The sequence below is a fragment of the Sinocyclocheilus anshuiensis genome, unplaced genomic scaffold (genome assembly GCF_001515605.1).
Source record: "Sinocyclocheilus anshuiensis isolate Anshui unplaced genomic scaffold, SAMN03320099.WGS_v1.1 scaffold802, whole genome shotgun sequence".
NCBI classification, from domain to species: Eukaryota; Metazoa; Chordata; class Actinopteri; order Cypriniformes; family Cyprinidae; genus Sinocyclocheilus; species Sinocyclocheilus anshuiensis.
Window position 1 is genome coordinate 335,336 of NW_015547667.1, and position 10,044 is coordinate 345,379.

Sequence of the window (10,044 nt, forward strand, 5' to 3'; positions counted from 1 at the left end):
ACTTTCTCAGACCACATTGCTAAAACTGCCCATTCCTGTAGATTTGCTTAATTCAACATCAAGAAGATCAGGCCCTTTCTTTTGGCACATGCTTCACAACTCCTTGTTCAAGCTCTTGTTCTGTCCAGGCTGGACTATTGCAATGCTCTCTTGGCCGGTCTTCCAGCCACTTCTATCAAACCTTTACAATTAATCCAGAACGCGGCAGCAAGATGAATCTATAATGAGCCGAAAAGAATGAACATCACACCTCTGTTTATCAATTTGCACTGGCTACCAATAGCTGCTCGCATTAAATTCAAGGCATTAATGTTTGCCTACAAAACCACCACTGGCTCTGCACCCCTTTACCTAAAGTCATTACTTCAGACTTATGTGCCCTCTAGAAGCTTGCATTCTGCAAGTGAATGTCACTTTATTGTTCATCCCAAAGAGGCACAAGATCACTTTCATGGACTTTTAAATTAACTGTTCCCTCCTGGTGGAATGACCTGCCCAACTCAATCCCAGCAGCTGAGTCCTTAACCATCTTCAAGAATCGGCTAAAAACACATCTCTTCCATCTTTATTTGACCCTCTAACTCATGCATTCTCTATTCTAATTCTATTCTTTTAAAAAAAAGAACTTGTCCTTTTTAGACTTGCACTCTATTCATTTACTTACTGCTTGTTTTCTTTAAAAAAAAAAAACTAACACTAGCTATTCTTTTTGTATTCTATCTATTTCTTTTCTTTTTATTTATTATACAATTAACAAAAGCAAAAAAAAACTAAAACTAGCTTGCTCTATTCCTTTCCTATTCTATCTGTTTTCTTTTTATTTATTATATAATTATTTGTTTTTTTTGCTACGTGAGACTTGTTATAGTATTTGCATATCATTGCTCTTTTTTATTGATTTTGATTGCTTCCATTGTCCCCATTTTTTAAGTCGATTTGGATAAAAGCGTCTGCTAAATTACTAAATTATTATTATTAATTATTATAAAATTATTTTCGGAACACAAATTAAGATATTTTTGATGGAATATGAGAGCTCTCGGACCCTCTGTAGACAGCAATGCAACTGCAATGTTCGCAGGTCCAGAAACGCAGAAAAGACATCGGTAAAATAGTCCATGTGACATCAGTAGTTCAACCGTAATTTTACGAAGCTACGAGAATACTTTTTGTATTCTGTCTTCCGCCATTTTGGAGAGTACCCCAGAACGTAATCAACATAATCAGCGTTGTTTACATTCAGCATGCGCGCTGTCTACTGAACGTAAACAACTCTTATTCGTTTTTATCACACAATTCTGAGGAACAAAAATCTCAGAATATGGAGAAATCAGGTGCTACAAGAAAGTGAATGTTAATGAGGAGAGGAGCCTGTCAATCTGTACTCAGTTGAAAAGAAAGAATTTTGTTTTTTATTGCCTGCACCGTTAGGCTGATGATACATGGGGCAACTTTTTTGAGCAATGTTGCTTGGGCACTTTCCCACTGAGAATGAGTAGCATACTTCAATCTGGATATTTTAGATCGTTTGTGGGCCCTGTGTCTCACCTGGTTGCCCGTTGACGGCAACATTGCTCAAAAAGTTGCCCCATGTATCATCAGCCTTAGACTTTGCTGTAATTTTACAGTTAATTACCACAAAAAGCCCAGTAAAATACCATATATCATTTTTTCAGTTAACTACTGTAAAATACACTGCATTATGGATATTAAGCCATTTACAGTTGTTTACTGTATAAGGTAATTTGTCGTACTTTACTGTTTACGCAAAAGCAGTAGGCGCTACTGTAAATGAAGTGCTACTTGTTCTGCAGACAAAAAACACGAATTTGCTTTCTCATTTATATAATTTTCAAATTATCTAGCGTGTATAGCTTTAGAATTTTCTCTAATAACGAAAAAAAAAATATCCACAATTTGTTCCCGGTTTTTCAATAGGCTATCAGAAAAAATATACAGAGAGCCATTGAGAAAGATTTTTTTTATTATTATTTTTTTTTTAATGTCTGGGTAAGCACAACAGTGGTGAAATAAATGTATTTCTAAATGATAAAAAAAATAAAACATATAAACTGCTCACACCCCACAAAATGTACATTTTATTCACGTACAAATCCTGCACATCTACCTGGCAGAGGTTAGAGTCAGATTTTTGTTTATGTGAAATCTAGCTAACAGCTAAAGTTATATTTTCCGATGTTCTCTACTGAGTGCTCAGACAATCCAAAGAAAACATCTTTATAATGAAAAGAAGTAACTTACAAAATAAGATCTGGATGAACATTAAAAAAAACCTGACCAACATTTCTCTGTGTGGGTACAAAACAAGTGAATGAATCTTCCTCAGAAGAGCGACAGAAACAGCAACTCACTTCAATGTCTGACTTTCATTATAATTATGTCTATAAGTTTTGTTTGTTTTTTTGTGAAATTTGGAGTAACTCATTAATCTGTTGCATGATCCCTTTATATTTAAGGAGAGAACTATAGTTTCCAAAGTCGGACATCGCTTATGATTTTCAAGGATGTAGAATTTAGTAGAGATTTTATGACATGTCCCTACCAATATCCAGCGACTACTAAATTGTCCCTAGCATTAACTTTGATCAAACAATTAAATGTCTGTTGTCTACTGCTATGTCCCCACCAATGCTAAAATCAAACGCATGCCCTTGCCCCCAAACAAATATATTGTTAGAAATAATGTTATACTAATCTAGTGCAAGCAAAGTGATATTTGATCATCTTCAGGATTTATCGTGACAAACACTCACATTTGATCATTTGAGCATTAATGTGAGAATGTGTTGCTTTTCATTCTCAAATCCTCTTCTAGAGTGGAAATGAGCTGCCTATAAATGAACATCAATACCAGCAGATTAATATATAAAGCCATTACATATACATGAAGATTAATAAATGATAAGAAAAGTGGCATCATCATTTAGGTTTGTGGTGTGTGAATGTGTGCTTGATCTTGTTGAGCTCTTCTGGATCTGATGTCATAAACCAGAAGAACGACAGTAGCCACGCCCTCTAAAAGTTTTTAGTTTGATTTGACAGTATGAATGCTACATCTCTGGGACAAAACAACAACTGACGATGTAAATTAAATAATTAAATAAATAACTCACCAATCAGATGATGCAAAACTAATCTAAGAAACATTTTGTTCGTCGATTGACTGAACAGCCCACGACAGTGACACTTGAAATGTCTGAAGACACTCAAGATTGATCTGAAACATGACTGAACTGTGATATTTATCTGGTTTAATCTTCTCTCAACAGGATTTAAACTCCATCACAGTTTCCTTCGTGAGATAACAATCAGCAAACTTTTGCTGATCTTGCATTTTAAAGTGAATTCTGGCCCTGCATGAGTGAAATGTTGCACGAGTGTTGGTTTAGAGATGCGCATTTGGCAACCCAGTCTCATAAAAATACGTACCTCTGGGTACTTTTCTGCAACACCGTTTTTACGTACCTTACTGCAGTGAATCTCAACCTTTTGGCGCACCGGACCCCAGTCCAATTCAGAACCATCCTCAAGGACCCCCAGAACAAAATTGACTCATCTATGTATCATTTGTGTCTTTGTGAGGACCAAATGCAGTCAAGTATAATTCAAGTTAGTTGATTTGTCCAGTATTTGGCCATATCATCAGCTATATTGGATTTTTCTTTCATGGGAACATGTCATGTCAAAATATACAAAATGTATACAAAAATTCATACTTTATACGGACCCCCTGGCCTTACATCAAGGATCACTAGGGGTCCACGGACCCCTGGTTGAGAAACACTGCCTTACTGCACGTTTCGCCACAGTTTCAAAGAGAAATGTCCACTGTGTGGCACTAAAACACGGGTTCAATACGTCAACCCTGGCACGTTTTTATTACGTTGATATAGGTACGTATTGCTGTGTTTTTATTACGTTTCTTCAGGTACGTATTGCGGCGATTCAGAATTCAAATATCCGGGGACTGTCGCTAAAAGTTAATGCTCTATCGTGTTGGATATTCGAACCGGAGCTCCTCACCTCTCAAGTACGTCTCCGTACGCTACCGAACAAACCTATCGTCGATGAAAACCCATTGATATGAAGCTGGATATGTGCGGTGCTAACGTTCAAAAGCATCAGTTTTCAAATCGCCCAGCATATTAAGAATGTTCTAAAGTCACAACATAATACTCTTCAAGTAATTGTGTGAAAATTACGATTTATTAATCGAAACTCTGTAAATAATATGTTGTGTGAAAATAATTTAAAAGGTGTCGGAGTTTTACTGCCTCTAGTGTTCATTTCTTTTGGAAACTGCAGTGATATGTACTTATTGGTACGTATTTCGCGTCTCGCGAAAAAGTGCCCCCAGGTACGTTTTTGCCATGAGACCAGGTAGGGATTTGGCTACCTGTGAGATTTGGTCTGAATGAGAAAAAAATTTAGGTCATATCATAATGAGGCATTTCATTGTAGACTTTGGTGAATCTGAACAAAATAACTCTTGAAACTCTAGTTGAAGCACATGTGAGTTTAGCTTGGTCTTTAAACCTGGACCTAAAGCAATGATGGCGATAGGGTCATTTCTCATGTCATGGCCCCTTTAAAACAATGATTTGATAATGAAATGATAAATATAGGATTACCCGATAGACTTCATTGCTTTAGGTCAAGGCCAGGGCAAAGGATACTGTTCAGTCAGAAAGGTCTCAGTTACTTAATAATAGATGACAACAATAAAAAAAACTTTAACAGACTCAATGTATCTTTATGTTTTCTAAAGTGAGTGAGAGCTGTTCGTTTTCTGAGGAAAATATAAACAAAGCATTTCAAGGTGGATTTGAAAAAAAAAAAAATGCAGACAGCTTGTTTCCATGTGTTTATGTTCAGCCAGTAGAGGAGCACCAGACAAGATCTTTTAAGCATTCTTAAAGCCCCAAACAAATAGATTGTTATGCCAGTCTAGTGCGAGCAAAGTGATATTTGGCAGTCATCTGTATTTATCATGGCAAACACTCACATCTGATCATTTGAGCAGTATTGTGAGAAGGTGTTGCTGTTTGTTCTCAAATCCTCTTCTAGAGTGGAAATGAGCTGCCAATAATTGAACATCAATACCAGTAGATTAATATATAAAGCCATTACAAATAAATGATTGAAATAGTTATATGAAAAACGGCATCATTTAGGTTTGTGGTGTGTGAATACGTGCTTGATCTTGTTGAGCTCTATTGGATCTGATGTCATAAACCAGAAGAATGACAGTAGCCACGCCCACCAGAGCAGAGAGGACCAATCGGATCACAGCTTCAGTAGAACCACAACAGTGGACAGAGTCTGAGGAATAAAAACATCAAACTGAGATCAGCTCAGTCAATAAACGCTATTATCAGTGCCGACATCAACTAATATCAGCTGCTGTACCTGCACATGTGTGACAGAGTTTGCTGATGTCCAGATGTTGAGTCTGGTTGCTGATGGGATTGTTGAGCACACAGCTGTAGCTGTTTTTATCCTGATATTCCACCTCCAGAGGTAGAGAGAGACTGATGCTGAGATCAGACACACTGATGCTGGACAATAAACTGTTTCCTTTGTACCAGGAGAGAGTCACATGACCCACATTCACCACTGAACACACCAATGAACAAGATGATGATGATGATGAAGAGCAGTTTGTAGAGTTACTGCTGATGACAGGAACAGGCAGACGAGCTGAAAACATGAGAAGTAAAGACAATTGAGGATCATTGAAGATAATCTGATATAGAGAGATCTACTAACAGTAATACATAAAACAGGAGAAACTGATACCGTAACTCACCGTAGATGGTAACATTGAAAGACTTGAACACATTGTTTATAATTAGTCCATAATCTCCAGAATCTTCAGTTGTGATGTTTGTGATGGTCGGAGATCCAGTTTGTTTGTTCAGCTTCAGTCTGTCTCTGAATCTCCCATCAAGAACATCATCATATACAGTCATGCTGTCCGCCACTACGATGAGTTCTCCATCTGGAGAGTTTTCAGTTTCAGTCAGCCACTGAATCACATCATCTTCATCCATTATTTCAGTACGACCAGAGTTTAGAGTGACTGAATCTCCCTCCAGCACTGATATTTCACCTGTATCACCAAACATACACAGAGAACAAACAGAAATGTGGTTTGTTACACATTAAGACTATTAAATAACTTTCAGATGTTTTACTAAAGCAAATAATTTGAAATTTACATTTGAAATGAGTAACATCATAACATGATGGACACAACAGAAGTTGTGTGGATCAACTATAAAACAGGTGAAATTTAACTCACTACTGAAAATGAGAATAAAAAACTCTTTGACACTGTTGATCTGTAGTTTATAATATCCATCATGTTCAGGTCTGGTGTCTGTGATAGTCAGAGATCCAGTTTGTTTGTTCAGCTTCAGTCTGTCTCTGAATCTCCCATCAAGAACATCCTCATATACAGTCATGCTGTCGGCCGATTTGTTGATTTCAGCGATTAAAGTCTTTTCACTTAAAAAAAGTCCACAAAATCAGATCATCATCCATTATTTCAGTAAGACCAGAGTTTAGAGTGACTGAATCTCCCTCCTTCACTGACACTGACTTCACTGTAACACCAAACAGAAAGAGAACAATCAGAAACAGGGTTTGTCACAAATTAAGACTTTTAAATAACTTCAATGTCGTTTTCACAAAAGTAAATAGTTTGACATTTAACTTTGCAATGAATATGTGGACCCTGGACCACAAAACCAGTCAAAAGGGTCAATTTTTCGAAATTGAGATTTATACATCATCTGAAAGATGAATACATAAGCTTTCCATTGATGTATGGTATTGTTAGGACAATATTTGGCCGAGATACAACTATTTGAAAATCTGGAATCTGAGGGTGCAAAAAAATCTAAATATTGAGAAAATCACCTTTAAAGTTGTCCAAATGAAGTCCTTAGCCATGCATATTACTAATCAAAAATTAAGTTTTAATATATGTAAGGTAAAACATTTACAAAATATATTAATGGAACATAATCTTTACTTAATATCCTAATGATTTTTGACTATTGCTACAAATTTACCCATGCTACTTAAGACTGGTTTTGTGGTCCAGGGTCACATATAATAATACAAAAGACCAAACACACAAAAAAACTAAATGGTATGTGGATTAATAATTGCATATTTGTGCAAATATATATATATATATATATATTTTTTTTTTGTGATTAAAATATAAAACACACTCTAAAAAAAGATGGTTCTTTAAAGGTTCTTTACGTGTAGTAACGGTTCTGTTTAGAACCACAGTATCCTGAAGAACCCTTGGTAACACTTTACGGTAAAAGGGTACATGAATGACCATGAATTCATGCATAAATTAATGTGTGAATTATGCATTACTTCATGCATTAACATCTCATGAATTATCAGGAACTAACATGAGTTCAAAGTCTTTCATTCATGACTTCATGGATGAACAACACCTTAATTAAGACATTAAGTAAGGTGAGTACATCATCATGATTTATAATTTATTACGCATGATCATGATGTTTCCTTTGTTCACAAAAAACAAGGTCTTTACTATCCATTGTGGATAAAGCTATGCTTATGGTACATGATTCAAAAAAGCATTATTTCGTGCATGTAAGACTACTTGAATTACTAAAGGAATATACAAAAATCCACATTACCTCATGCATGCATACAAGCTAGAACAGTGTATCAATTAATGTGATTAATTCATTAAATATGATACGAGTTATCAAGCATGTTCATATCTTCTTCGTAGTAGCCTGCAAGTAAATGGACAGACCCCAACATTGGCCAATCAAACAGCACATAGTATGTGAATTCTGTTAATATCCAAATACAGAAGTCATCATTAACTAAGCATTAGCTTCTCATGACTTCTTCATGTGTGTGGCCCCTCAACTAAAGTGGTGACTTGGTCCTTTGGAATACTGATAAACAGTGTGTTATTAATGATGGCATAATTGTGAAATGACATGAATATGAACATGAAAGTTCAAGCTTTTGCACACAATGTACTGTGGACACAAAGGGACTTTGATCAAATTTTTCTGCTTTATTCTTAAACAGTATAACCCAGTTAAATCAACAGCAATGCCTGGGAAGAGCTGAGAAGGAATTCAGTACATATACCATGAACTTGAAGTGCCTGTATATCTGAAAACTCTTTACAAAACCATAAAGCTGGTTTACAAAACAATAAAGGATTTACAAGAAAAAAAGATGGAACAAACAGCTTGGTCTTTTTTAAGGTAAGGAGACACCTTTTAATGTAGCAAGCAACTGATGTGGACTCATTACATATTTAATGTTGAACAAAAATAAACTGATCAAATAAATGGCACAAACACGGCAGTACATATACAAACTTGTCCTATGTAGGGTATAGAGTGCAGAAAACAGAATTCTATGTTAGTTGCAGGGGTTTTTGTGAGCTGGAGGCTAAAGTTTGAGCTATCTTAAAGAAAAAAATTATGGTTTAAATTTTACCTCCTGACTACCAGCTATGGAGTTTTTACACACATTTTGCATAAAGAAAAATGTTTTATTTTATATCTTTCATAACAGTTGAGAATCATCTTAATATAAAGTTTGGTATAAAAAAATGAAAATTGATTTGTCATTAAAACAGAAATCACACTGTTTTTTGCATTTTCATGTCGTTTTATTTAAAAAAAAATTTAAACAGGACTTTTTAAAGTCCCGATGTCCTCTATAGAGGACATAGCATAACATATTAAATATCATTTTTCAAAAATCTTATTTTTCTAATTTTTTCTTATGCTCTAAACAACGTAATGACATGACAAAATACTAAATTCACAAAACTGTTTTTTTTTTTTCCTGGTAGTGAGGAGGATATACAGGTTGTGGATTTTTGTATATTCCTTTAGTAATTCAAGTAGTCTTACACGCACAAAATAATGCTTTTTTTTAAATAATGTACCATAAGCATAGCTTTATCCACAATGGATAGTAAAGACCTTGTTTTTTTGTGAACAAAGAATCATGATCATGGGTAATAAATCATAAATCATGATGATGTACTCACCTTACTTAATGTCTTAATTAAGGTGTTGTTCATCCATGAAGTCATGAATGAAAGACTTTGAACTCATGTTAGTTCCTGATAATTCATGAGATGTTAATGCATGAAGTAATGCATAATTCACACATTAATTTATGCATGAATTCATGGTCATTCATGTACCCTTACACTTTACATTAAGGTTCCCTTTATAAAGGGTTTATAAAGGTGTTAATAAATGACTAATAACTCACTTACAAATGCATTATAAATCATTGATATGCAGTTATAAATGCATGAGTAAAAGGGTGATTTTAATGCAATACCTGCCAAATAGTGAGCCATTTTTAACTCACATGTTATAAATGCTTAATAAATATATTTAGTAATACTTATTTCACTCAAAACCAGATTCCTGATTTATTTCATGATGCAGCAAAAATGTACTATTTTCACAAGACTGAAGGGTGTTGTATTTATGGTTTTCTCATTTATATCTCGTGTCACTTTTCTTACAATGTTTCTAACCAGAATCTACTCTGTACCTTACCCATGATTCTCCGCAAAAGTTCATGATGCCTATCCACATTAATGATTAGAACCCGATATATTTTATCAAGATGAAATTATCATCTTGATTTTTATTTTGGGGGAAAAATCATAAAAGCACAACCATGACTTGATGAGATATTAATATTAAAAATTTTAATTCCAATATTACCTGTGAACCTTAATGTAATGAAACATAAATTAATGATTTATAAACCATAATAACCTGTGAAAGTGCACCTTAATGTAACGTGAACATTTGTGAACCATTTATTAAAGAGTTATAAACGTTAGTAACCTGTGAAAGTGAACCTTAATGTAAAGTGAACACCTGTGAACCATTTATTAATGAATTACAGACTTTAGTAACCTGTGAAAGCGAACCTTAAAAGTGAACACCTGTGAACCATTTA

At 34.8% G+C, this 10,044-nt stretch overlaps 1 pseudogene; it reads right to left on the bottom strand.

Moving 5' to 3' along the window:
• Nucleotides 1–5,191: 5,191 nt before the first annotated feature.
• The window catches only part of LOC107702615 (uncharacterized), a 14,844-nt pseudogene continuing 9,991 nt past the window's right edge, over nt 5,192–10,044 (bottom strand).